Raw genomic sequence first — 26437 nt, 5'->3', positions numbered from 1 at the left:
TCCAGGGGGAGCGAAATTTGCTGACAGAGATGCTCGGCTCTCTTCTCGGTGTTTTGCCAGAGATCTTACTTTGATTTTGAAACTGAAGGATCCTTCTGATCATGAAAGGGTCCCAGTGGGCTGAGCCTGCGGCGATGCCCGGGAGCCCGACCGTGCTGCCTTTCGGAGCTGCCTCTCCCGTCACTCACAGGCAGGGCTCGGCGTTCGCCTGCCCAGCACTGAACTCCCACATGCCAGAGGGTCTGCAATTGTCATTAAAGCCTCAGCTCGGGTCGGCTGAGGAGGACAGAGATGCCTGGACAAGCTGGCGGCTTCTGGAACGCCTCTGTTGGGGTAACCACCTTTTTCACCAAGCCTGACTCTGCCGGCTGGTCCAGGGGCTCCTCACACCTCCTGTCCGAGCCTCACAGGGACCCCCGGAGGTGGGTACCACTGCCCCCATCTTCAGGGCAAGGAAACGGAGACTCAGCTTCACCCATGTGCTTCCCTCGACATCCCACGTGCTCCCGGCGGGAGCGATGACCAGGCAGACAGGTTGGTTTTGCATTTCCCAGACGATGCGGTGACGAAAGTCGTGGAGGGAGGGGGTAGGGAGGTGAGGAGAGAAAGTGGGCTTCTGGGCCAGTCTCGAAGGCCATGACTGGGCTCTGGCCGCAGTCCTCCAGGCCCCCAGGCATCCTCAGGAAGACTGCCCCTCCTTTTCTCAAAGGTTGGCAGGCTGCCTACTCTCCACGGCTTTTCAAACTCGCTGATTGCAGAAGGGCAACCAACATACGCCGTTCCATTTTATTCCTGCTTTAGAATCGCCTCCTTAAATTTCAGTTTTGAAAAGCCTGGGGTTGGCTGCAAAATGGAACTCTTAGCTATCTAAGAATCTCAACCCTTAGGATGCTCCTGAAATGTACACAAGGAAGTGTCTGATTCCTGAACTCAAAGCAATCCTCCGCCAAACAGACTCAGCTCTCGGGCATCACTGATGTTGGATGCTCTGAGACTGATTATTGACCCAAAGTGCGCAACGTTAAAAATTTTAAAATAATTCAACACCAGTGTACAAGTATTGGCCAACTATTTTTTAAGCAACTAAGCTCAGTGCCTGAGTTAGGGATAACATTTCTAAAGATAAGGCTTTGGTAAGAGAGCTGGGACCTGGGGTCAGACAGACCCGGAAGCTTGATTCTTGGCTGTGCAGGGTCTTGGGAAAGTCGTGTGAGCTCAGTCTCCTTATGGTAAAATGGGGATGGTGACCCCTCAGAGGGTCAGTGTGGGGAGGATCAAACCAGATGAGCATGGGCACACATGCTATTATTAACTAATAACGGGAATAGTTGAGCTCGACATACCTCAGTTTTAATTCTTCCTGCCCTTGAACCTCTCATTCTAGTCACAGGAAGAGAATTTTTTCACATCCCAAGCATTCCTGAAAGAATTTCTTTGATTCAACATCTAAGAAAACTGAGTCGGACCCTACAAAATTTGGTAACCAGTGATTCGAAAAACAAACGAGAAACACATAAGCACCAAAGTCAAGTTAATGGCCGGATCCTTGCTACTTCGAAGAGAAGATGACTTTAACTTACTAGAATTTAAACATGGAGACTTCCTTCGTAGTGACTGATGGACAGAAGTATTACTGTTATCTACACAACCGTAAAATTAGTCAGCGACTTCTAGTAAAATCTCCTAGTTCAAATAATAAGAGAGTAAGTCAAAACCAAATCCTCCAACCAAGCTTAAGAATAAGATGAGTGAATGAGTACACTGCCCGTGCCGGTCACGAGAAGGTGAAGATCTAAATCCTTTGGGTGACAGAATTCTGCCAGTGCTTGAGTTCCCATACTCCTATTCGAAATTACCCTACACTGGGGGTGTGGAATGCAAAGCCACAAAGGCAGTGATACGTCCCTGGTGAGATCACGCGGCTCAGCCTGCGGGGTCCGCAGTGTCTGCTTTCTGTCAGGACGGAAGTGTGTGGGAAGGGGGACAGAATGCCACTGGTGAGACTTGCTGCCAACATCGCAGCGAAACCCGAGGCCTGGTCCCCAGCAATGCAGCTGCCCCTCCTTTTCCGCGCTGGAAATGGAATCTGTCTGACAAAGCATCCTAAATGCAAAAGAAATCTTCCTCCCAGGGGACTCAGCTCTTGGAAATGATGGTTTTTTTTATGCCTTAGGCCTCATTAACAAGAAAGGGTCATCGTATCTTGCCATCCTGATTTTGTTTTCGGTTCGCTTTCAATCTGGGTTATTAGGAACCGAATCGGTCAGAAAGGGATTATGGATCAGGCTTCTATCCACACACAGATAGCCGCCTCCCCCCCCCCCCCCCCCGCCATTCCTTAGTTTTTTTGCTGCTAGGACTAAATCTACAAGCTTGCAAGTGCTATTAACTGACATTCATCAAAACAATCTCCATTGTTCACAGACATGAGCGGCCGAGAGGTGGAAATTACTTGGCATTTCATTTTAATCTGTATTGAAGACTTGCCTGACAAAACATATTAAGGGTAAGAATTGCTGGCTTGGGAATGAAGCTATGTTTATGGCTCGCCCCGTATATTTCTCTTTCCTCGAGGAAATGACACTTCCCCTCTCCTTCCCAACCCTCTGCAGCTTGCCACCCCCCACCCCGCCACCAGCATTCATGAAACCGTAACGTTTAATTTTCCTCCGTGAGTGAAGCTTTTGTTAGCGGTGTCTATAAAATTACAATACGTATTCTGGGTCTCTACAGCAGCATCTGAAACGAAAGGGAAAAACCCAAACCACGAAGCCCGACGAGCGCTGCCTTTCGCGTGGTGGTCTTGGGTGGCATCTCCCTCAGGGCATGCGTGGTGGCCATCAAACTGCAGGCCACGCGAGCTGTGTGCCACTCTGGAGACTGGCACCAAACGCTCCGGCCAAGAATGGATGCCGCGCTAATGGATGCACATAATTAGCGAGGGACGATGACTCTCCCTGCGGAATCCTGACAGTCGTGCGGGTAACCGCGGCCAGCCAGTGCTGGCTGCTACAATTCCACCCCGCCCCCCTTTGGATCCTCAAGTTTACACTTTTATCGTTTAAGTCACTTCTGCACTGGATCAGAGTGATTAAAGGCGCTCACAGAGGGAAGGTTGCTTATTTTACCTTTTTTTGTTTGTTTTGTTTCAGTCTGTCTCTGGAGCAGGAGGAGGCTGGGCCGCACTTTCTAAGCTGTCGCCGGCTAAGTGTAAGAAAAGGGGTGCAGGAGGAGGAGAAATGGCAGAGGCCCCTTGGGAGCAGAGTGGAGGGCCAGGAAGCAGCCGTGACAGGTCAGCGGGGACCCTGGGGCGCTCGCTGCCAGTTCTGCGCTTGCCATGCTTAGGAACCCTCTGCTGTCGCAGACGGGTGCTGAGCGTGGGCGGGTAGAGAGAGCCTGTCACGTCTTGTGTTCCGATTCACTGTGACAATATCTGTGCGCGGGGCCATTCAAGAGTTCTGCTTCTTGGTAAACTTTCTACGTCTAAGCTTTGAAGCGCCACGCGCCCCTGAGGCAGGAAGTTGAATCGGCTGGCCTTGCTTTGTTGAACTTGGTGAGGGTTATATGGGCCTTCGCCTCTCTGGGGAGGCCTCTGTTGTCGCTTACCTTGCCTGGAACTATAAAAGAGCTGTTTGTCTCAGCCCTGCGATTGGGCCTTTGCGGTTTCCAGGACTTTTGGAATGAGTTGAGAGCGGAGGGAGAGGGAAAGAGAGGTGCTTCGTGTTCTGCCCCGGGGAAGGCGCCGGTGTCACAGTCATCTTGCAGGGACTCCCCTGGAGGGGCTCTCCCAACCCCTCCAACTGTAAGCCTGGGGGTGTCTGGCTGGGGCTGCCCACACAGGTGAAGGCCACGGTAATCCTGACATTCACGTGGGGGAGGGACTAGGGAGACCCACTTCGGTGATGGACAGGCCACCACCTCAGTGACAGCTCGTGGGCTGGTGGCTGTGGTTCTGCCCCACCAAAGGCATCAGACCCAACTGGCTTCCTCACCTTCTAAGTGCCTTAAGTCAAATTTTGGTAAAAGCATATACATCTATTGGAGGATGTGTGTGAGCTTTTATGTAACACACGATGTAACACTGTTCATAACCACAAAACACAACCATCTCTGGCTGACGCCAGAGCAGAAGACTCCGTCATGAGGGCTGCGCATCAAGCCCCGAACAGAGACGGCGCCCCTTCCGCTCGTGCCCGACCCAGGCCGCCTTTGTGCCCCCCACAAATTCACACCTTAAGAGCCCCAAGACTTTTGGAAAAGATGTTAAAAAAAGGAACACCTACCCTGTTTTTAAATCATAATTTGAATTGAAAGATAAATACTACAAGAGATACTGGCATATAGCCCACATTTAGGGGCAAATGTGAAAAGAATGGTAATTGCTTGCTAAGAATTACAGAAAATCATTTGAATTACCACCACAGTACAGTCCCATCATGTCTACAAAGCATAAGCAGGACGGTGTCTATTCTAAATTAGTTGTACGCAGTTCTGATTGTTTTTCATATAAAAATCAGGTTAAACAAATGATAATGCCCTATTAGCTTCCCCTTGAACAGTCTTTCTTCGGGAAGTGATTTCTCGGATCACCAGGTGGGCTCTTCTCCAGTTCCTTGACCCCCAGGGTCTGTGTGTACGACGCGCACAAGCCTGCTTTGTCTCCAAGAAACCTCAAACGACATACCATCTCCTAAACATCATCAGTAAGGAGCTCCTGGGGCCCTGCTGGCATCATCTCCCCTGCTCATCCTCGATCCAGCCCAAGGGAAAGGATGGGACAGGCGGCAGCTCCGGCAGAGAAGCGCCAGGGCAGAACCCACTGAGACAGGAGCCAGGTGAGGTTCTAACCGTTCCTCACTGTCTTCTGTGTTAGCCTGTTTGATCCTCATCATAGCGCTTGTTACCACCTGGAACTACATTATTCTGGCTTTATTAGTGTATTACATGACTTGCCACTATACATAAGCTCTGTGAGGTGGGAACCTAGTCTGATCACCTCTGTATCTCAGGCTGCAAGAAGGGTACCTGGCACATAGCAGATGCTCAGTACGTGCTTGGGGATGAATGAATAAGGAAAAATATCTTTGTTCTATAGAGCTGCCCCCTTGCCCCTGGATCTTTGCAATATCCAGGGCTTTTCACAGAGCAGGGGAATGAGGAAGCAATTTTGGAGAGTCCCATGGAAGCTGAAGGAGAGAAGGTGAGAACCTAAGCTCAGAATTAGGGCTAAGACCTATATATCAGAAGGATGCGCTAAGTATTACGGTTAAAAGCCCCAAGACCGTGGCATTGTAGCCTAGAGACTATTGCTATGATGTTTCCAGTCTGCATTTTTAAGACTGCAAATCACGGCAGAGTAACAGGTCGAGGAGAAGGAAACAGCTGTAGAAAGGAGAAGTTGGGCACTAAGCAAGGAGCTCGCATGGAGAGGTCCTTAATCAATGACCGAAAATTGTGTCTTCATCTAATCATCAGGAAACATCAGAACCGTGTGACACTTCAGAATTCACGATGGGCACGTGCCTGTAGGAGTGGGTGAAACTGGCCCTCGCCAGCGGAAGACCTGAGGCCCTGGAAGAGACTTACATGTGGGTCCCTCCAGCTCCAAGGACAAGCAAGAGTTCTTTGACTATTCCTTCTTCCACATCCAACCACATGTAAACAGAAACTGACATACACATGCAGACATTTCCCACAGAAACATTTCTTAACCTAATTATTATTCAGATGGCCTAAATATTTTTGTTAAGGTACGTGGCCGATTCTTTCACGAGCTTTTATGTCTCTAACACAGATATACCAGGGAGGTAAAAAATGGATTTCAGGCTGAAATGGTTGCTTTCCTATTTTGGAATGAGTCCCTGGACACTTCATTAAGAAAATGCCTTCTGAGTGGTGAGAGACCAGAAAGCTGAGGCCAGAGCCCTTGGTGCATGGCACCTAGGCCACACCTGACATTTGCTAACCATCTTCTGCTGAATAATCTTCTTAGGGACTTAGGTGACCTAAAAGATACTGTAATTAATGACCAAAAATTGTGTCTTTATCTAATCATCAGGAAACATCAGAAAAACCCAAAATGAGGGACATTATCTATTCTCTTAAAAAAGTCGATATCACAAATCAATTAATGTGACACACCACATTAACACATCAAAAGATAAAAAGCCATATGATTATATCTATAGATACAGAAAAAGCATTAGACAAAATCAAGCATCCATTTAGGATAAAAACTCTCAGCAAAGTGGGAATGAAGGGAACATTCCTCAGCATAATCGAGGCCACGTATGACAAACCTACAGCTAACATCATACTTAATGGGGCAAGGCTAACAGCATTTTCCTTAAAATCAAGAACAAGACAAGGGTGCCCACTTTCACCACTCCTCTTCAACACTGTATTAGGCAAGCAATAAGACAAGGAAAAGAAATAAAAGGCATCCGAATTGGAAAGGAGGAAGTAAAACTCTTCCTTTGCAGATGACATGATACCATAAATAGAGAACCCTAAAAATTGCACTAAAAACTGTTAGAACTGATCAATGAATTCAGTAAAGTGGCAGGATACAAAATATTCAGAAGTTAGTGGCAATTTTTTGTATCACTGATGAACTTTTGGAAAGAAAAATTAATAATCTCATTTACTATTGAATCAAAAACAATAAAATACCTGGGGAATCAAATTAACCGAGAAGGTAAAAGACCTCAGAAAATTATAAGTCATTGAAAAATGAAATTGAATAAGATGCAAATAAATGGAAGCATATACCATGCTCATGGGTAGCATCATTAAAATGACCACACTACCCAAAGCATTCTATAGATTCAATGAAATCTCTATCAAAATACCAATGGCAATTTTCAGAGGGCTAGAACAAATAATCATAAAATTTATATGGCAACCTTGAGAAAGAAGGACGAAGTTGGAGGTATCACACTACTTGCTATCAAACTGCGCTACAAGGCTACAGTAATCAAAATAGCATGATACTGGCACACAAACAAACACTGATCAATGGAACAGAACAGAGAGCCCAGAAATCCATGCCTATAAGCTCACTTAATATATGACGAAGGAGGCAAGAATATACAATGTGGTAAAGACAGTCTCTTCAATAAATGGTGCTGGGAAAATTGGACAGATATATACTAAACAAAACAAAACAAAAACCCTGGACCACCTTTGTACACCATATACAAGAATAGACTCAAAATGGATTAAAGACTTTAATGTAAGGCCCCAAACTATAAAACTTCTAGAAGAAAAACCTAGGTCGCACTCTGATATTGCTACTAGTAATTTATTTTCGGACATATCTCCTCAAGTAAGGGAAACGAAAGAAAAAATAAACGGGACTACATCAAACTAAAAAGTTTTTGCGCAACAAAGAAAACCATCAACAAAAGGAAAAGACAACCAACCGAATGGGAGAAGACATTCACTTATGATACATCTGATAAGAGGTTCATATCCAAAATATAAAGCGCTCGTACAACTCGACAACAAAAACAATCCAATTAAAAAATGCGCAGACGACCTGAACAGATATTTCTCCAAAGAGGAAATACCTATGGCCAACAGACATATGAAAAGATGCTCAATGTCGCTAATTATCGGAGAAATGCAAATTAAAACCACAAAGAGATACCTGTCAGAATGGCTATCATCAAAACATCAAAGAGCAACGTTGGTGAGGATGTGGAGCAAAGGGAACCTTTATACGCTGTTGGTGGAATTGCAAATTGGGACAGCCACTATGGCAAACAGTCTTGAGGTTTCCCAAAAAATTAAAAATGGAAATACCTTTTGACCCAGCAATTGCACTTCTGGGTATTTGTCCAAAGAAAACCAAAATAACAGCTCATAAAGATCTGTGCACCCCTGTGTTCATGGCAGCACAATTTACAATAGCCAAGATATGGAGGCCACCTAAATGCCTATCAACAGACAATTGGAAAAAGAAGTTATGGCTCATATATACAATGGAATATTACTCGACTATTAAAAAAATGAAATCTTACCATTTGCAACAACATGAATGGACCTAGAGGTTGTTATGCTGAGCGAAATAAGTCAGACGGAGAGAGAGAGAAAGATGCCATACGATTTCACGTGTATGTGAAATCTTAGGAACAAAAAAAACAAACTATCTAAAACAGACTCACAATCTGGTGACGGCCAGAGGGGAGGGCATTTGGGGGCTGGAAGAAAGGGGTGAAGGGTTAAGGGAGTACAAATTGGTAGCTGATAGATGGTCGCAGGGATGGGATGCAGTCAGGTAATGGCGAGGGGGATGGGCCGGGGGGGAGCGCGCAGCCAAGGGGGTCGTTTTATAAACTACATAAACGTCTAACCGATGAGCTGTGCACTTGACACTAGTAATAAAATAAAATTTAAAAAGATGTCAATGTCATGAAAGACAAAAAGGCTGAGGAACTGTTTGTTTTAGATTATAGAGGGTCAGAGACATAACCACCAAACGCAATGAGCACCACTGGATTGGCTCCTCGGTCAAGGGAAAAAGGAATTGCTTTCGAGGGGATTGAGACAAATGGCAAACTTTGAATACGGATTTTGATACCAAATGGATACAGTCCGCACAATACTCATACAATTGTATCGACATAATAATATTATATGGATGCTAAATCTCCTGAATTGGATAACTGCACTTGGTCTGTTTTCAGGAAATATAAACTGAAATACTTAAAGATTAGCGAACTCTCAAATAGTTTAGGAAAATGTGGGTGTATATAACGCGCCTGCGTGTATTGTGTGTCTGAAGGAGAGGCAGAGAAATGATAAAGTGATTACTCTGGGTTGAGAATACACGGGAATTCACTGTACTATTCTTACAACTCTTCTTTGTTTTAAATTATTTTGGGGAAATAATTTTTCCTTTTCTCTTTTTACATTTTAGTTTGACATGTGTCATCTGTATATAAAACTGAAAGCAACAAACAAGCACGACAAACAGACTCATGGACGTGGGCAGTGGATTAGTGGTCACCAGAGGGAAGGCGGGGCGGGGGGGGGAGCAGCAGGACACAGGGGTCAAAGGGGTCAAATACTTGGTGACGGAAGGAAATCTAACTGTGGGTGGTAAACACAATGCGCTCTCTATGTGACATGCTGTTGAATTGTAAACTGGAAACTTGTTTGATTTTACTAATCGATGTCGCCCCAACAATGTTTAATAAAGAACTATGTCACCCATAAATACATGCAATTGTGTTTTCTCATTTTTTAAGGAGGAAAAAAGTAATATTGGAAGTAACTGATATCACATTTAATGTCAATTTATCACGGTATTTCTTTAAACTCCAGTATTGTATGATCCCAGTAATTACTTCATGTACTGTATAATCTTAATCTGATTAATTTTCTGTGTCTTGCTGAAAAGCTGCTTTGGGAGGAAAAAAAATGATATTTTTATTTTATTTGAAAATGGGTAAAACAGATGGTTTATACTTTTCTTCCCGCAGTATAATGGGGTTTAAGTCACATAATGCCCTTTGGCTTTTTAATTAAGTCGGAAAAATAAATTCCTGTTAGTTAATCAGAGCTTCTTCCTGGTCTTGCCCTTAGTTGGTCATTTTGGGGGCTGTGGGGGCTGGTGTGGCTAGAGGCCCTCGGGAAGCCTACCTCTCTCTCGTAGCGCTTAGCCATCAAGGGGTGTCCACCTTTAGCAATGTCAGCACAAATCAAATGTTGCCGATTTGACACTATCGCACCCTTTCTTCCATTTAAAATGACAGGCGATCAAAAGGATACGAGCAAGAATATTTTGCTTGGCACGGGGCCTAAAAGTTCTAAATTTATGTATTCTATTTTTGCTTCTTTCTCAGATTGGATTAGTTACTAAGCAACTGAGGTATTTAATTTCATTTGCTAATAGTTCCATTTTAATAGAGGCAGCCAGTGTACATGACCAATGCTGCCGATACGAACACAACCCGACACCCAGCCTCTGCCGGGCAGCAGTGTGGGGCTACTTCGTTCTAGTTGTAGACACACTTCCTCCTAGCCTTACATTTTCTTTGACTTTCATGGACAGGAAAAGGGGTGTCTCTTCTGGGTTTCTTTATAGAAAAAATTTTGCAATTAAACAGTGGTCTGGTCCGTTTTCAAAAAACTACCTGTTTCAGGCATCCTAAACCCTCTCCCAGACTTCTGGTTCAAGGTGGCAGACCAAGCACATATGTTTTCTTCCCCTCACCAAGAAAAAAAATAAATCCTTAATAGCATCAAAAGAGCGCCATTAATGCTCCAGCAATACTGACAGATTTCTGGAAGACAGAAGGTAGGTTGACAGAAAAACTAGAATAGGTGAAAAGTGGCATCCGAAACCAGCCCAGTGGGAGGTTTGGCAGAGGTCAGGGGGTCTTCCCAATGGTATGCTGGAAAAACCTTGAATCTGGGGAGAGGGCAGACCACAGGGGCACCTGTGAGGAAAACTGGTTACAAGTTGTCTCCATATACCTGAACCAACCGTTCCTGCCCCTTCCACCAGCGGGCAGAAGGCTGGACACAGTGTGCCATGACTCAAAGAACATTAGAAGATTGTCTGATCTTGGAAGCTAAGCAGGGTTGGGCCTGGTTAGTACTTGAATGGGAGAGAGGAAGACCAGGTGACAAGGTCCTTTGCAATCTGTGAGGTCAACTCAAGGTTGCCTCCCCTTAAAAAAAAAAAAAAAAAGAACATTGGAGGAGAGCGCAGGGCACCTCAGCAGAGTCAGGGTAAAGAGAAGAGGGAAACACAGCTCTTCCCAGTGGGGAGCTGTGGGAAACGGCTCCACCTCGGGCCATAGCTTCCCTATGGGGGCCGCTGGAGTGGTCCCTACCTGGCGGCTCTTTTCCCAGGCACCCTGAAGAGAAAGCTGCTGTTGCATCACCCACTAACTGACACGTGGCTCTTAGCCATCCCTCTCGTTCAGAAGAGGGAGCTGCAGGGGAAACCAAGGCATACGATTGGTTATGGCCGAGGGAACTCAACAGCTACCAGCACCGATCCACACGTTTCTGCATTTTAATGTATGAGTGGACGAGCAAGGGTTATGAGACATTTGAGGGAATCGTTTGCACCGTAGAGAAAGAAAAATAACCTGAACTGGACTCCACTGCGGAGAACAGAACTTACAGACACACACACACACACACACACACACCCCTGCTATCTTTGGAGCGATGCTGCATTGATTAAACAAGAATAGGCGAGCGTGGAAACAAAGCAATCAGAGGACAAGAATGAGTCCTTGGAAGTCTGTCTTGGGAGGAATATGTTAAGAAGAAAATGAAAATAAATGACAGGGATAAATCCAAACACGTCAATATTTATCATAAATACAAATAGTTTAATTTGCCTATTAAAAGATAGACGTGCAGATGGGAAATATGCAGAACTGAGCTGGATATTTACAAAAAACTTAAAATGACACGGAATAGAATGACTGGAGATAAACCTAATAAGTGTTATCAAAAAGGAAGCAAAAAATGCACTATTAATAATGCTCAGAAGTAGAATTCAAGGCCAAAAGTAAGGGAATATTTTCTATGGATTAAAGATACAATCTAGAAGATAATTAGTCACAAACCTTCTTCACTGAAGAACACAGCATGGAACTATGTAACAAGTGTTAGAAATGCAAGCAGAAACTATTAAATCCACGAGCATAGTGTGAAACTTTAGCCCATCTGTCTCAGAAATTGACAGATCAAGTAGGCAAAAAAAGAGGTTAAGAATACAGATGATTTGAATATACAATCATCAAGCCAGGTGAATTTCATATTTAAATTCAGTTCCCAACTAGCAGAAAACATGTTTACATTTCCATGTAACACTTAAAAAAAATCTGACCAAGTATTTGGCCATGAATTAAACCTCCATAAAATCTTCAAAAGATAAGTACTACAGGTCTCTTGGAACTCTAGCCCAAGCGTAATTTATAAAAGAAAATCAAAGCTGAAATTAGAGACCATATAGAAAAGAAGGATAATGAGAGCACTCAGTTCACAATCCACAGGGTGCATCAAAGAGGGACTCCAAATTTAAAATACATTTGGAAAACAACTAAGATTGAAAACATACTAAGCAATGACCTCTAGAAAAATTTTTAAAAAGCACTAAACAAAGTAAAAGGAAGGGAATCAAAGATAATAGGACTGATGAAATAGAAAAACAAACAAGTCAGTTTGATCATTAAAACCAAAAGATGTTTAAATACTAATAAAAGAGAACAGTCTGATAACAAAAAAAAAAACAAAATTAAGAATAAAAGAGGATATAACTACAGACATGGATTTGATTTCAACAATTTTAGAGAATATATGCAAATTCTGATAAATTAAAAAATAAATTTGAACAGAAAATAATTTTCTAGGAACATATAAACTACTAAAATGAGTAAGAGGCAGAAAACCTGAAAAGACCAGTAATTGCAGGAAAATAAAATTGGAAATGTAGTCACAGACGCCCCCACCTCCAGCTCCCATCAAGCAAGTCCCAGGTCCAGATGGTTTTACTAATCACATTTTTTTTTTACATTTAACAACCTTTAAAGTTTAAAGCATGTATTAATTTGTTTGCTAGACTGCTATCGAACACAGAAAATACGTAAAGATTGCCAATTTATTTTACAGAGCCAACATAACCTAGATACCAAAATTGGACAGGATGGCACAAAAATAGCAAAGTATAGACCAGAGTTCAACAACTTAAAATGCCCACAAAAGCCAGGTGGGACATTTAAAAAGAAGAAATAGTTAATAGGAAATTTAGCATTAATTTAAGACCGTGACCATGGGAGTAGAATAAAACAGCACCGGAGAATGTATGCATCATCTAAAAGAGGTCATCAGTTTGGTGTAGAGCGGCAGGGGTTAGAACCACAATCTTATTAATATATACAAAACATAACAACAAATCGAAATTAGTAGGTTCTTAGAAGGATAACACACTGTGAGGACAGTTTATCCTATGACTGCAAGGCAGACTCAACATTAGAAAAATCTACCACTATAATTCGACTCATTAATAGATTAGAGAAAAAAAAAAACACGTGCTCATCTTGATAAATTCAGTAAAGGAATTTAACAGAACCATTCCTAATTAAAATTCTTAGTGAGCGAAGCTCAGAGAAAACATTGATAAAATATAGAAACGGAAACCTACAAAACAACCTACTTAGCATTGAAAGAGTGGAAGCAGGAGAAGAATGGATATTTGTCATCATCACTGCTATTCTATGCTGCACCAGTGGTGCTGGACAAGGCAGTGACCAGAAAACGAAGTGAGGTATAAATGTTGGAAAGGAAGAGAAAGCACGATGATTTTCAAAATGTGTGATCGTCGTCCTCCGAAATCCAATACCATCAACTTGAAAATGGTTAGAACCACTAAAATTGTTCAGTAAGGTTCCGAGATATAGGATATCTTCATCTGTTCTATATCCGTATCAGAAAGATACAGAGATGAAAAGTGGAGAGAAGGAAAAAGACTGGCTAGGGGCCCTCGAGATCCAAAGAATAACACGGCGGTGAGGTTTTTGGTTTTTCTACTTGCCTCATATATCCCAGACTTGTAGGCAAGTAAGCCAACAATCTGGAAATGCCAATGGGCACAGACAAGTGGGAAACCTAGACTTTCACCCTTGCCAGGCTGTAGCAGGTACAGCATAACCCACTCCCATCTCTGTAAGAGTAGAGTCAGAAAAGGTTGAGTAGGGAACCTGAACTTTCACCATCACCCAGTAATAATGAAGTATACCCCTTCCTCTATGGTGTCAGGGGAGGCCTCGTAGAGAGTCAGGACTTTCAACAGTGGTAATGAGTCAAGTCGCACCCCTAAATCGAGGTGTCAGTACAGACCACATGTATAGCAACAACGAGACGCTAATGCCCTTCCCAGCCAGGGTGGTATCAAGCTTAGTGTAGAGCTGACACTCTCACTCTTGCCAAGGAATAATGAACTCCTCTTGCCCCTGAATGTCGACAGAGACTGAAGGAATGGCCTTGACTTCTGCATCCATGATAACAAGGCAGTGCCATCTTTTCCCCTGCTGGAGCAGTGTTAGAGAAGGCCACCTAAACCAGAAAGGTGTTAAATAAGTTTCAGAGTCTCATAACACCCCAAATGTCCAGGTTTTGATATAAAGTCACACATACCAAGAAGCAGGAAGAACTCGAATAAATAAAGACAACCAAGAGATGCCGACATTGAGATAACAGAGATGTTAGAATTACCTGGCAAATATTTTAAAGTAGCCACAAAAGTGCTTTAATGAGAATTAGGAACAGGCATGAAACAAGTGTAAAAAACTCTCAGCAAATAAATAGAGACATAAAGAAGAACTAAATGGAAATTTTAGAACTGCACAATACATTAACTGAAATAGAAAACTCAGTGGATGGGATCAAAAGCAGAATGAGTCTATGGCCATGCCACCCTGAACAAGCCCGATCCCGTCTGATCTCAGAAGCTAAGGAGAGTCGGGCCTGGTTAGTACTTGGATGGGAGACCACCTAGGAAAACCAGGTGCTGTAGGCATAAAAAAATTAAAAATTAAAAAAAAAAAAGAAAAAGAGATTGTAAGCTGACAAGGTTCTTGAAATCTGTGAGGTCAACCAAGGGTTATCTCCTCTAAAAAAAAAAAAAAAAAGAGGCAGAATGAATGGTATAGAGGAAAGAATGAACGAACTTGAATATAGAACAACAGAAATTACCCAATCTGAACAACAGAGAGAAAATAAATTGGAAAAAAAGATAAACAGGAACCTGTGTTATAACAGAGATCTAGCTAGCAGTCATGTCGTCAAAGCCCTGGAAGGAAGGGAGGAAGAAGGCAAGGCTGAAGAAGCACTCTAAGAAAGAACAGCTGACAACTCCCCAAATTTTGGCAAAAAACATAAATTTATAGATTTAAGAGGCAGAGTGAATCCCAAATGGGATAATCCGAAGAAATCCATACCAAGACACATCAAACACCTGAAAATGATATTTAGAAATCTTGAAAGCATAAATATAGAAATGACGCTTATAAGGGAAATTAGAATAACAGATTTTTGTGTGTGTGTGTGAAACCAGAAAGGCCAAGAAGAAAGTAGCATAACATTGTTCAAGTGCTTTTCAAAAAGTTGTCAGCCCCAAATTCTATACCTAGTGGAAATATTCTTCAGGAATGAAGGGTGAATCAAAAAATTCTCGGATGACGGAAAACTAAGAGAAGTTGTTATCAGACAGCCAATCCTAGAAGAATGGATAAAGGTAGTTCTCTAAACACAAAGGAAATTTAAAAAGGAACCTCAGAATATTGGGAGGAAAAAAAGTGGAAAGAGTAAGAATACAGGTACATACAATATATTGTCCCTCTGTTGAATTTTCTACATGATATTTATTTGATGGTTAAAACAAAATTATAACACTGATGTGGTTCTAAATGTAGGTGAGGAAATATTTAAGACAATTATAAGCAGAAGAGGATAAAAGGATGTAAAGGCGAGTAAGATTTTTTTATATTTCACTTAAACTGGTAAAATGTTGATACCAATAGACTCTGATAGATTACACATGTATATACATGTACATGTGCACAAACATTTACATACATACATAATTAGAACGTAATCCCTAGACAAACCACTAAAAATATATACAGAGACACACTTGAAACCACTTTAGATAAATCAAAATGGAATTCTAAAAAATGTTCAAGTAACCCAAAGGACGACAGGAAAAAGACAAAAATGAAAAGAGTGAGTACAACAGAAAAGAAAACTAAAATGGCCAACTCATGTGCTAACATATCAATAAATACATTAAATGTGCGTGATCTAAATACACCAATTAAAAGTCAGAGATTGAGTGGATAAAAAAACACTACCCAACTATCTGCTGTCTACAGGAAACTCACTTCAAATATAATGACAAAGATAAATTAAAAGGATGGGAAAAAGATATATAATCATTAATCAAAAGACAGAAGTGGCTACATTGATATAAGATAAAGTAGGCTTCATAGCGAATAAACTTACCAGACACAGAGACAAATATTATGTAAAGATAGAACGATCGATCCATCAAGAAAACACGGCGAATCCTGAATACATGTACGCCAAACAACAGAGCTGCAAATGTGAGAAACGAAAATGATAGAACTGAAAGGAGAAAGAGAAAAATGCACAATTCTAGCTGGAGACATCAACATCCCTATTTCAAAAGCTGATAGAAAAACTAGACAAAAAATCAGCAAGGATATAGCGAACATCAACAACATCATTGATCAACAGGATCTAATCAATATTTAAAGAACACGATGATAGCATACCATTCTTTTCAAGTCCCCATAGGACATATACGAAGAATGAGTATCTAGAGCCAAACTTCAACCAAAAAAAAAAAAAAAATCAAACCATACGTAGTATGTCTTTGACTATAATGATGTCAAACTAGAAATAAGTAACAGAAAAAAAAAAATTAATGCAAATTCTCCGCTTGGAAGCTAAAGATTTCTAAGTGATCCATAGCTGAAAGCAGAAGTCTCAAAGGAAAGAAAATATACAGAACTGAATTAAAAGGAAAATACAACATATCAAAATCTATGACACGTAGCTAAAGCGGAGCTAAGAGGAAAATTTATCACGTTGAATTTTAGAAAGGAGGAAAAGTCCCAAGTAATAATAATCTAAGCTCCTACTTAAAGAATCTAGAGAAAGAAGAACAAAATATACCCAAAGCAAGGAGAAAAGAGAGATATAATTAAGATCAGAAACCAGTGAAATTGAAAATAGAACAATAAAGAAGATAAAAATCTGGATCTTTGAAAAGATCAGGAAAATCACCAAATCTCTAGCAAGACTGACAAAGCAAAAAAGAACACACAAATTATCAATATTATGAATAAAACAGAAACTATCACTACACACTCCCAAGGCATCAAAAGAATAAGAGATTTTCGTGAATAATTCTACATACAAAAATTTGACAACACAGATGAAATGGACCAATTTCTCAATAAACACAAAGTACCACAAACTCAATAGGAAATAGATATTGTAATTAGCCCTATAAGTATTAAGGAAGTTGATTCTGTAATTTAAAATCTCCAAAAAATCTCCTGAGCCACATAGTTTCCTCGGAGAATTAACACCAATTGGATACATCCTCTTCCAATAAATAGAAGAGGGATAAACGTTTCTCAGCTTATCTTGTAAAGCTACTATTATCCTAATACCAAAACCAAACAGGGACAGTATAAAAAGAAAATTACAGATCAATATCTCTCATAAAAATAGATGCGAAACTCCTTAACGAGGCATTAGCAAATAGAATTCAGAAATATATAAGAGAAATTATACACCATGAACAGGTGGGGTTTATTCTAGAGATGGAAGCTGGTTCGAAATTCAATATCGATGTAATCTACCACATTAACAGGCTAAAGAAGAAAATTACATAATCATATTAATGAATGCATAAAAAAGCATTTGACAAAATTCAACACCCATTCATGTTAAACACTCAGAAAAACAGGAATAGAGGGCAACTTCCTCAACTTGATAAAAGTGTCTACAGATTGCTGTCCGGTTAATATTCCAGTTCATGGTGAATGCTTTCCCTATAAAATAGGACAAGGCAAGGGTGTCTGTGTTCACTACTTCTGTTCAACATAGTACTGAAAGTTTCAGCCAGTATGGTAAGAAATAAAATGAATAAAGAATGAACAGGAAGAAATAAAACTGTCTCTATTTGTAGATAATGTGAGCTTATGTAGAAAAAATCCCAATGAATCTAAACAAAATGAAAACAAACTAGAACTTGTAAGAAACTTTGCCAAGGTCACAGAATACTAGATCAATATACTAAACACACATAAATCAGTTGTATTTTTTAGATGCTAGCGATGAACAACATGAATGTCAAATTAAAAAAAAAATAGAATACCACTTACAACTGCTCAGAAAACAAAGGGAAATATATGTAAATCTAAAAAAACTTGCAGAGAACTTGGATGCCAAACACGACAAAATGCTAATAAGAGAAATCAAAGATCTAAATAAGTGGAGTGACGGCTGTGTTCATAAAGCTGAAAACTCAACAGAGTAAAGATATCAATTCTGCTCACATAGATACAGGTTTAACATGATTCTTAACTAAATTCTTCTATTTTGTAGATACAGACAAGATTATCCTAAAATTTTTATGTAAAGACAGAGGTACTGGAATAGCTAAAACAATTTTGAAACAAAACACAAACCAATAACGTAAGAGGAACCAATCAATTTCAAAACTTTATAGAGATATAGTAACCAAGACCATGTGGTATTGGCAGAGAGAGAGACATACAGGTTAATGGAAGGAATAGAGAACTCAGAAATAACTCTACATGATTGCCCAACTGACTTTTGACAAAGGTTTAAAATACAGTGGAGGAAGGACAGCCTTTTCAACAACAAGTGCTAGAACAACCCTGCAAAAGAAAGAAAAAAATCCCTCAAGTTTATATAAAAATTAACTCAAAATGAAAGACAGTCTAAAATGTAAAACTATAAAACTTAGGGAAAATATAGAATATCTTAAGGATCTGGGGTTAGGAAAGGATCCTTAGATATAACATGATGCCATAAAGAAAAAAAAAGTGATAATTAAATTTCAATAAAACTTTTTGCTGTCCAGACTGAAAGAAAATATTTGGAAGTCATATACCCCACAAAGAATTATTATCTAAAGTATATACGGAACTCTCTAAACTCGATATCAAAATGGCGAACACTCCAATTAGAAAATGGGGGAAAGACATAAAAGGACAGACATCTCGCTGACGGGGACGTATGGATAGCAAAAAAACACACGAAAAGGTGTTCGACACAACCACCCATCAAGGGAATGCAAATTGAGACCATGAACGATGAGATGTCACTACGCACCTGTTGGCACCGATAAAAAATAGTGACAGCACAAGGGGCTGGAGAGGATGTGGGGGGACCCTACATCGCCTTTGGGAATGTAAATGGTACGGCTGCTCTGGAGAACAGTCAGGCAGTTTTTCCAAAAAATAAACATGTGCTTGCTGTATGACCCAGCGACCGTACTCCTGGGTGTTTGTCCCAGAAAAATGAAAACCTATCATTTCACACAATTATTCATAGCAGCTTTCATACTTGTAATAGCCCCAAAGTGGAAACGATCACGGTATCCCCTTCCATAGGTAAATGGTTAAACTACGTACATCCCATGTCGTGAAATACGCTTCACAATAGAAAGGAAAAAACAATCGATACAACGACTTGGATAGATCTCAAGGGTATTATGCTGAGTTAAAAAGCCGATAGGAAAAGGTCACATACTGTATAACTCCACTGCTATCACGTTCTCAAAATGACAAAATTATAATGGTAGAGAACAGGTTAGTGGCTGCCAGGGGTGAGAGGTGGTGAAGGGAAGTGGGGAGCATGACCGAAGGGGTGGCGTGAAGGTCTTTGTGGTAATGAATCCTTCTGCACCTCGACTGTGGTGACTGACAGCTGACACGAATCGACATATGTAGATTTAGGGACTGGATAAAGGGTGCGCGGAACCTCTCTGTGCTATCTTTGCAACTTACGGTGAATCTATAGTTATTTTGAAATAGAAAATGTTTTTTTTTTTTTTTAAGTTACAAAAGATTAGAATGTAAACTCTGACATCAGGAACTTTACCAATTCTTAGTACCCTGCCCATAGTAGATGCTCCATTAATATGTGGAAAGGGGATGACTTATTTCTGTAACAGAGACTCGTTTTTGGTTTTTGTTCTTAACGGCATGAGATATCACTACGCACCTGTTGGCACCGATTATAAATGGCGAATGTCTGAAAACATGAACACTACACGATGGCCGGTGATGACTTCCGGAGTTGGGCCTGAGATGGAGAGAGACAAAGCTGGGAAGAAGAGGCATCTCATAAGCGATGCAGAAATACTGACTAGAAGGCTACGTTCTTCGCTCATGTCTGCTTCCACCATTCTAAAAGAGGATCGTCCCCACCTTGATACTTTTTAGAAAATACAATAGACGCTTATCCTGAGACAAGCACATAAGGGAATATGGCTCATGTTTTCATTCTGTTGTCCCGAAAGTGACAGACTCTTGAGGCGCAAGCACGTGGCAGTGGGTGACTGACGGCAGCGGCCGGGCCACTGCGCGCCATTTCTAGCCGTGGAATTGCCCTGTGCAGACACTGGTCAACCTCAGGGTGGAAAACGAATGTGACACGTGAAACAAGTCCAGGTAGCTTTAAAAATTCTTAAATTCTTAACATAACTTACACAGATTATATAAATAATATTTACCTACTTGAGGATCTGTCTCTCTTCCCAAGTCCCCTTGCCTTTCTGTCATGAAGCTTAGCGTGGGTTGTTTTGAAAGCATTGTCTTAAATGATAGTGGTCTTTTACCAATTAATTGCCCTGTGGTGATGTAAACTCCCTTTGCCGGTAAGGCAAAAGCATCTATTACAGAGTTTATTTCCTTCCCTTTTAACTCAGTTCTTCTGCTAGATCGTGGCTTGCATGAGCCTCTCTGAGGGCGACCTTGTACCCATGTATGAAAAGGCCAAAGCAGACAGTGAAGCCTTAATAATACCTTAATTTCACATGATATCATCGAGCGCTCTAGGCGTTTCAGGGTGTCTTCACCTACACTTCTTTGAAACCACATAATAGCCCCGTGAGGTAGGCAGTATAAAAACAATCCTAAGAAATGAAATATTATACCTAATATCTCATGTTTAGACAGCCGATGAGTCAGAACCCGAACGAGAGATTTCGGCCTCCTGTCACACTGTGCTTTTGTGTGTTCTAGAAGGCATGCTGCTGGGAAATGAAGCGGATTGTTTGTATAGTCTTATAAAGAAGGAATGTCTGATTGCAATGATGGCTGTTTTGCTTTGTTCTTCCCGCCCCATCTAACACCTCGACTTTACACCTGTTCTTCTCCTTAAATGTAAATTAAAAAAAAAAAATTGGCAGATATTTTTACTAAAGACCTACTGTCATGATTTAGAGATCTAACATCCTAGTTGTGGAAGAGCTCACCTCACTTTCTAAAGAAATGCTGCTGGGAGAGTTCTAGAACAACAACAAAAAAATCTTCTGGTCCCCAAGGTAGCCTTCATTTTAAAATAAAAATTATAATCCCTTACGAAACAAAGCCCAAACGCATCCTTGCTTTGAAAAAAAATATACCTAGCAAAGTCCAACGGAGTAACTCCATTTGAACCGTGAGGTCTTTCTTATCATTAATGAACTAAGTTGGACAAAGACTATAAGGTCACATAAGGCTTAAAGCTTTAAACCGTTTTCTTGGTGAGAAACATGACTATTAAAGGTCGTGCTAGCTGTGGAGGGCAAGTGGAGCTGTGACATGAAACTTGTCAAAAAAAAAAAAAAAATCAATGAGGAAAGAATGGAAAATCTCCAGAGTCTACTAAGTAAGTGGGGACTAGAATGCGGGCAGGTACAGTTCTGAATGAATCCTTCTTTAAGGCTGTGTGAGGTCAGTGGTTCTCAAACCCGGATCCACGTGGGCTGTTTGGAAAAGCACCCGTGCCTGGGTTCCTCCCCCAGAGACTCAGTTTACTGGATGCGGGGCCAGTCGGGAAGAGGGTTTCTAAAAGCATGGCCCCAGGTGATTCTAATGCACAGCAAGGTCTGAGCCCCGCAAACTCCAGAAACTACAGATCAGAGGTGCTCTCTACCCTGGCCCTGGCCCTGAGTTTACTGCAAACTTGGGGACCACGGGGAGCTGAGAGCACGGGCGCCTGAGGTCAGCCTTCCCGAAGGGGTATGACTCAGTGACCCTGAGGCAAAGTGGAAAACAGGAAGTGTCCTCTGTGTCTCGTGGGAAACTAGCTGCGGGCTGGGAAACGTGCTAGAAGTGAGATCCTAATCGTTTCTTTTAAATTTTTAGAGACAGCACCCCTTTTCATTTTCTTCTTCAAGAACAAAAAGCAAACAAATGATAGTTGATAAGGGTTAGCAGTTCATCAACACCCAGTCCAGACTTGGGAGAATCAGCCTCGCAGGTAATCGCTCAAAATTACTTTCCCACACTGACCTGGAGAGAACATTTCTAAGATCACAGCTTGGACAACTTTCTTTTAAAATGCAAGCAAATTAGGATCAAGGGAGAAAGCATCCCTTTCTCCTGCTACCACTGAGTGAATTCTGACCTTATGGTCAAAGAACCAAAAAAACCCAAAAAAACGCATCCTCCTCAAACTAAATGACATAGTTTGCTGAACGGAGCAGGAAGGAAGGACTAAAACCATCACGGCCATCCACCAAACCAAACGCCGCTGGAGACAGCGGCCTCCGGGAGGATAAATTTTAGGCCCTGGCCCAAAGCGAGTAGGAGATGAAGGTCAGGGACAGACTCAAGCAGCAACTCATAAGAGTCACCTAAGATCAGCATCATCTGACTTAATTAAGAAGAGAAATGACGTTTCTGATTAGGACCTTCACCAACAAAGGCAGAAATCACCAAAACTTTCATGCTTATTCTCCCCTCCCTTTTCCAGCCTTCGTTAAGAAACAATTAAACAGTGGCAGCCCACGGTTTTTCTGACTGTCACCATTCTGGCTGGTGACCTGGGAGCTACCCGCACCCTCCAATTGCTTTAAGACCCACGGAGCCTTCCAGAACTTGCTCTGCATCTGAGAAGGGGACGTGTGCACTGTACCACAGCTGAATTTGCCTCTTCCAATTAAGTATGAAGGTTGTAGTTCTTTCGCTGATGCATTATTCACTGAACATTAATCCCTCTAAAATTGGCCTTTGCAGGGAAACTTGGCTTTTTAAAAATCAGTATGTGTTTAATAAAGAGAGCCGGTCCCGGCTTTGCCGAGGGGCCAGCAGCAGCTTCATAAAGGGCAAACTGCGGGCCTCCCCTCGTCTGGCGCCTGTGCCCCCCACTCCCGTCTCTGCCACTCAGTGAAATACATTTTCTGCCTCTCTCGGCTAATAGACTCTCTTCAAAAATGGAAGTTAATCCTTGGGCAACGCAGTGTTAAACCGCCCAAGAATTAAATATTTCAGAAGAGAACATGGTAAAAAATGGCAACTGCTATTTTCGATTCTTTGAAAATTTAAGTAGAGGAGCAAAAAATAGAAAGCAGCGTGTACTTGGTACAACGGATCTGAGTTCACCTTTGTGAGATTCTTGATAACGTGCAGGGAGACGGGGAGAAGGGCGACGAGCTGGGCCACGAAGTGGGGCCCTGGCCACGCAGGAAGCGGGAAGCACGTGAATTCCCCGGGCCCAGAGCCGGCTCCAACCCCTGAGGTGTGAAAAAGAATATGGGATTTGAAGAATGAAAATTGACCTATTTTCCTTCCCCTCACAGCATTGTCGACCAAAAAGCAAAACTTTCGCCCTTGGGCGGAGCAGGCTCTGGAGCCCAACGCCTTGCTTGGGTTGGGGTCCTTCCTGCTCCCCAGTCACCCGCCTGGTACAGGGTGTGGCCTTTCTGTCCCTCAGCTGCCTCCTCTCCTGCGGGCGGGGCAGGAGCGAGGGTAGATGTGCCCCGCGTCTTGGTGAGTGGTGGGCAATCAATAATGCTGGCTGCTGATGATATAATCGCGAAACGGACTTAACCTGGATACATTTTTTTTTTTTTAACCGCACAAGTACAAAGGCAAAGCACTCTACTTTGCGGAGCGGGGAAAACCAGGTAATTGTAAAAACGCTGCAATCATGTCTCTATCCGGCGCTTTTACAATCCAATTTATCGCTCGGCTCCTCGCAGCTGCTTCCGCAGGCGAGCCCGGCGGTGAAGCGCATTAGCCCGGGTCGGAACAGCAGCTTCGAGTATTTATGTATCTGACCGTGCGCCTCGGAGCAGCACAGGTGATGTGGCTTCAATTGTTTTAATTTGCTCTGTCTTGTCTCCTTCCGCCTGGGGCCTCTGAAGGGGCAGGCGGCTCCCTGGGCATGGGGGGCTCTGCCCAGCCATGCACGAGGCCGGCGGGGAGGGACAGGGCTGCCGTGAGAGTGCCGCCAGCCACCGTGGGGCTGTTCTGCCTTGAAACCTCACGCCGCCCAGGCGGGGGCCCACGTGGGTCCCGAAAGCACCTCTGTCTCTGACACCATGCAGGGAGTGGGCTCAGAGCCGGGGCTGGCTGGAAGACGCTTCCATTCACGCCCTCTGCAGGGCTGCGCCCACTGCTTCTGACCTTGGTGGTTTTGCGACCAGCTCTGGTCCCCCACATTTGGGGTCAGCTATGGTTGGGCAGAGAGCCCAGGTAAGGAGTGAGGCCTCGGGCAGGCCTTGGGTTTCACTTCTCACTTTGCCTTGGGCAAGTCGCCTTGGCCTCTCTGGGCCTCAGTTTTCTCCATCTGTGAAATGGAGATAATAAAACCCGCCCCTGAGGGTGAGGAGAGGAATTAAAAGAAGATGCCTCCGAAATGCATGGTGGTTTAAGACTAGATGTCCGCTATGCTGTTGGTAGATTTCAACGTCCATTTCTCCCCAAGCTCACAGGGCAACCTGCCCCCCACATCACCTGACTGACCCTCCTCAAAGTCCTAACGGGCCTCCCTGCTTCTCCTTGCAATACCCCAAGCCCTAAAGGTCTCTGCCTGGCAGAGTCCTGTTACCTCACTGCAGTCTTGTCTCCAATGCCACCTCCTCCGTCAGGCCGCTCCGGTTCCCTGCCAGCCAGTGCTCTGTCCCCTTCCCTGGCATAAGGGGTACGTCGCAAAGCCTCAGCAGTGTGCCTTATGGGCTGACATGTCATTCCTGCCGGTGCTCTTGAGGCCCTACATAAGTGTCTTATTTATCTCTCTCTCTGGCCTGTCCACTCGTACTACCCATGGCTTGCACTTAGTAGGTATACAACATGCTTTGGCTTAAACTGTAAGTTTGCTTAAATAAATAACCCAGCTTTCAGAAATCACCGAGTCAGAGTCTGGCAGTTTTGTGTGTGAGGTGCCCAACGCGATCCGACAGAAAGGAGCAAAGACCCTTCTAGAACCTGGGATCAGGTGCTGCTGGGGACACCGGGAAAAGCTCCTGAGAAGCCCCCAGTTTTCTCATTGGGCCAGCAGCGGCCGGGGCAGAACCGGGACTCCCCACTGAAGGTGCATTCCTGGACAGAAGCCCTGGATAAAGACAGCTGTGACGCACGCAGTGCCCAGTTCTATGCTGGAGTCTTCGCGTTTTGAGACTGCACAGTTCTAATTAAGGGTCCTGTGTTCAATTTTGGGTCCCCTAAACTTCCCTTGGGCATGTGTGGCTAGGGCGGAAGCTACCTAGAGCTGCCTGTCACACCAGGCAGCAGTGTTAGGAGCTGGGTTAAGGGCAGATTCCAATTCAGCTGGGCAGAGGCGGCTAGAAGCTCTGGATTTCTACCAGCCCACCAGTGAGCTGCTGTTGGTCTCTGGTGTGAATTATATCTCCATGATCTAGCATGAGCCAGAGATTATGGGAGGTCCTGTTTTGCTTAGTGAGTCTGAGCAAGTATGAAGAAATCAAGAGAGAAGAAAATGACTGGACCCAAGTGTATCTATCTAGACCACGTTTGCTGCTCAAGGCTGCAATCTGCTTTTTAAGTTCAAGGAAAGGCAGTGGAATGTAGTGGGCCTGGCGGGAGGGAGTCGAACGGGCTTTTCTTCTTCACTGACCTTAACTTTCAAAATAAACTGTCTGATGACTGTAACTACACCCCCTAGCTCTTAGCTTGTCACTCAAAGATTAGAACTAAATCAGAGGCAACCAGCGGAAGGCAGGGCCCCGCGTATAACCCTAGGAGCTGAGAAGCCGGCACACTGGCTGTTCAGTCTGCTTCCTCGGAGCCAAGGAGGGGCCCTAAGTGAGGGCCGGAGAAATCGCCGTCCTTAAACGCCTGTGCTTTCCACATCCGGCAGAACTGTGACAGCCCTCTTCAGTTAATGAGTGAAATGGTCACTGGGGACCTGCCTTTCCTGAAATTTACTGGTCCAGTCAGCAGGGGCCGGAGGCCGGCCTTGCGGATAGGATAGCGGTGTTAAGAAGCTGCTTAAAAAGGAGCTCCCGAACTCTCTGCCTCCACCCATGGACTTGAAAAACCCCAACAGGCTGAAGAAGAATACCACGTTTTGTGTGTGCAGAGGTGGGGGAGGGGGGTGGTGGCAGGGAGAGAGGGGCGGCGGTGAAAGAAACCCTAGCATTTGAACTGGAGAACCATTTCAAGAAGAGGGAAATCAGCAAGGCACTCAAGCCAATCTATTTATGGCGCCGCCGCTATTAACAGGTAATTTGCAATGTGCAGGAGAGGCTTCGCCTCCAGAAGCATCTGCTTTGAAGCAGCTCACGGTGAGTGCCAACAGAGGTGAGCTCGCGGCTTTGAAATGAAATTTTTTTTTTTTAATAGATGTTTACCATCCAGTTGTCAAACCCGTGAGCACCTAGCTCCTGCTT

General features: G+C 43.1%; 1 long non-coding RNA gene and 1 pseudogene across 1 annotated transcript in view; one reads left to right on the top strand and one right to left on the bottom strand.

Annotated features, from left to right (window-relative positions):
* The window catches only part of LOC107509065, a 116744-nt gene that overhangs the window by 21925 nt on the left and 68382 nt on the right, over positions 1–26437 (bottom strand). The window lies entirely within an intron of this gene.
* LOC118602251 lies at positions 14430–14548 on the top strand (annotated as a pseudogene).

The sequence above is a fragment of the Rousettus aegyptiacus genome, unplaced genomic scaffold (assembly GCF_014176215.1).
Source record: "Rousettus aegyptiacus isolate mRouAeg1 unplaced genomic scaffold, mRouAeg1.p scaffold_m13_p_4, whole genome shotgun sequence".
NCBI lineage: Eukaryota > Metazoa > Chordata > Mammalia > Chiroptera > Pteropodidae > Rousettus > Rousettus aegyptiacus.
The sequence above is the reverse complement of the archived record's forward strand: the minus strand, read 5'-3'. Positions and strand labels throughout refer to the sequence as shown.